Genomic DNA, 3,764 nt, shown 5'->3' on the forward strand with positions numbered 1-3,764 from the left:
TGCTTTCTTTCCAATGGACACGAATTAATAACTTTTAATGTACATTCAGTATTTTGAAGTAACTGGTGGTTTGCTCTGTCCTGCTCATGAAAATCATATGATAAATTCTCCAAATTCAAAAAACAGGGCCCAGCAGAACAGAGATAATGTATTCTGTCCTGGAAATACATGTAGGAAGAATAAAAAAATAAAATTCATCATTGATAGGCATGGAAGTTTTAAAAATACCTTTCACCTTTATCCAATAAACTTTATTATCCTCCAGGAGGGTAGAGTGGTGGGGTGGAGATACAGTTCATGTTTAGAAGTATTGCAATCTAAAACCAAATGTATTTAACTTAAGAAAACCACATACAAGTGCACGAACTACAATTAACAATTCTTCCTCTTCAAATAATATAAATGAAAAATAAGGTCAAATCCTGAATGGGTGATTTGCTATTTTGTATATGTAGTTTTACCACTTATAAATATTCACAGATACAGAAATGCACTAACAGGAACTGATTACTTTCAGCAAAGTGAACAGATACACAGGAAAACAACAGATTAGAAAGGACCTGAGTAAAGGCCCCAAATATAATAGATATACCTACCCAATTCCCTTCCCAGTGTCTCCAAATTTTGGCTACAATCTAAAATGAAAACTTTAATACTTTGTCATCTTCCAAATTTTATTATTTAGAAGTAAGTTTGCATTTCTTTTTTGAATGAACACCAAAACTAAAGGGTTTCATTTATAACACCCTGGAGAAGAAAGTTATCCTTTGGTGTTATGTCTCGTTGGAAGGAGTTTCGTTGAAACCATGAAAAGTTTAGGGTTCAAAGAGACAGCTTTTCACACCTGTATCAGATATATGTACACAACCTTAGGAATCATGTTCTTCAGAAAACGTAAGTAGATCTTGCCACTTTTTTTAAAAAAACAACTACTGTTGCCCTTGTATATTACAAAAACATTTCACACCAAGAGCAGAATTGGAGTAATGGAGGTGGAAAACAGAGTACCAAATATTGGCCTCAGGGATTAAAAGCCAGAATTCCGGGTGTAAAACCTCACCGTTTTGTATAGAGATATGTCTACTTATAAAGGTCCAGAAGGGCTCTGTACAAATGCAGAGATAAGTTTACCTCTACACTTATCAAAGTTAAGTACCCTTCCACTCTCAAAGCACCTTCTAATGAATGGTTGGTTAGTTCTGCTTAACTCAAGTCAGAGGTAACTTGGCAATTAAAAACTTAGGTATCTTCTTCCAAAGCAAATTAACAGTGTGGTTGTGGTCAGTTTTGAATGATCCTACAAATCTACAAATTGTAGCCATCCAGTCTTTCTAAGATACAAAACCAATTCACCAGAAATAACAGTATTTTATCACATCCCCAAACAATAACAAATTTGGACAAGATGGAGCACTTATAAAGGGGGAAACTTCCCAATCTTTTTACAAATGGAAAATTAGTTAATTTCTGAGACATATGGGGGTAGGGTCAGAGGGAAGGAAATACTTGGCTGAGATCTGACTAGCAAGAACAGTATCAGACTATCAGTCTATACCTGAAATCATATTCAATGGAATCACACATATAAACCCAGCTAGCTTTGCTCCTTTCTCTACCATTACTACGTTCTAAGCAAATCCACACAAGAGGGAAGTTATGAAAACCCCATTCAACACAAAACGTCAAAGGGCTTTTTAATGATACGTAAAAGTGGCCCGGTTTTTATATGCTCTAAAATACCAACAAAAACAGAATATATTTTTTTTACTCTCTCTATAAATCATTTCTGTCATGTGGCCGCCCCTGAAACTAAAAATGGATAGCTGATTTCCAAAACCACTGTTGTACCTTATTTCAAAGGTACTACTTTACCAAACTTTAAAGTAGGAGGTACCTCCTACTTTACCAAACTCGAATGAAAAAACTTTCTAGATGCCAGTTCTACTTGCGGGGGAAAAAAGCTTTTAAATAGCACAATAATACTGTCTGAGAAATGGCTTTTCATGACCAGTTGGGCCTCAAGTTACATGGACAACAATCAGACCATGGAAATAAGGCAGAATTTCTGGGGCACTACAGAGTGGCAGAGACAATGAGGTCCAAGTTTCTATGAACAGGTAAAACAGGTACTGCTTTGCTACCTAGTCTTATCCTGAGATTCTGATACATGCAGTTACACGTTAGTGCTCCATTTTGCCTTAAGTATTGGAAGAGTACCCAATACCAAAGATCAGAGTCCCGACATGCAGAGAAACCCTGTGAGCCAAAAGTTAGGTAACACAGCTCAAAGCAAACCTGATTTTCATACATGAACCCAAATAACTTCACAGCACCAGGGAAGCCCAGGGGGCTTGCTCCCTAGAACTAAAGGTACCGTGACACTGGCGTTTGCTTTAAATTCAGTTTTGCACACATACCTTTCTACAAACAGTTGCAAAAGAGTCCTCTGGAAGCTCCCAAAGGTTTAAGAATACATCCAAGTTAACAGAAAAGCATTTCACAAGTAGGAACTGCCTGACACTCTCTGTTAGCATTTACAAATAAGGGGCAAAGTTCACCAAAAGCAAAAGAAAGCCACCCACACACTCAGGGACACGCTCATAACTCATGCAATTTCTTACAGCCCAGACAGACAACACCCAGTACATTGCTCTACACACCTTCCAAACTTCCAGATCTTGCATCAGTCCCGCTAGGCCCAAGAAAAAGACCTCCACTTAACCTCAAACAGGGTCATGAGTACCAACGGCTACATGGATAGGGCTGAATGCTGTGAACAGTGGAGGGTGCAGGACACAAACCACAACATAAAGCACACCCCAAAACGTAGGCCCTGGTCATCCAGACATTTCGAAGGTAGAAAGCCAGACGACCAGCGTCCAGCCGGCTGGGACCCCCTCACCAAGCCCGTAGCCGCTAAAGGCCCACTGGCCGATCTAATGACTGCAAGCCCCAACGTTAACCAGTGAGGCCGCTCGCCCACCTCCCAGGAACACAACTAACAGGCCCTTGGCAACCTGAGGGGGCTGTCAGTGGCCTTCTGACGAGACAGCCAGCCCCCTAAACCCTCCAGAAAGCCAGAAACCCCCAACTCCCAGGTTTAGGGGCGGCCATCACAGCAGGAAAGCAGACTTTTACGACAATTCCCACAATGCCTTCGCCCGCGGCCTACAACTCCCAGAGTGCACCGGGCGCCGCCGCCGTTAACCCTGTCGTGGCGCCAGGGCTGACGAGCTCTGCTCCCCTCCTCCTCCAACACCCAACTGTTGCACTTACTTTCACCCTCACAATCCGAAACTAACTTCGGAAATTTTATAAAGCAGTTTACAGTTATGATATGTCGCTACTTTCCCTTACAATACAAACAACCTTAGCTGCCCAGAAAATTATACCTGACAGAGTACTACTTGTTAATCTCCAGAGCACTCCTCTGAGTGTCAAATGTTTACTATTTAAGGGGTACACTTAGCTTCAATCCTCCCCTTCGCCTTTATCATTTTCCAACATTTTTCTAAATTATTATAGCCCAGAGATTCGTGTACTCCCCATTATTAATTGAAGATCTGTTTTCTAAGTTCTGGGAATCAACAAGAGAGAAGGACTATCCTATAACTGACCACAATGTTCCACATCTCTCCATTTTATATGACAAATTTCCTCCAATATATTGGCTCAAAAAAATTCATGCAACTCCAAATAAGTACTAATAAGAAAAATTAATTATGGGCAATATATTTTTTCAATTTCAAGTTCATTTTTTTTTA

This window comes from Propithecus coquereli, unplaced genomic scaffold (assembly GCF_000956105.1).
Source record: "Propithecus coquereli isolate 6110/MARCELLA unplaced genomic scaffold, Pcoq_1.0 Scaffold470, whole genome shotgun sequence".
NCBI lineage: Eukaryota > Metazoa > Chordata > Mammalia > Primates > Indriidae > Propithecus > Propithecus coquereli.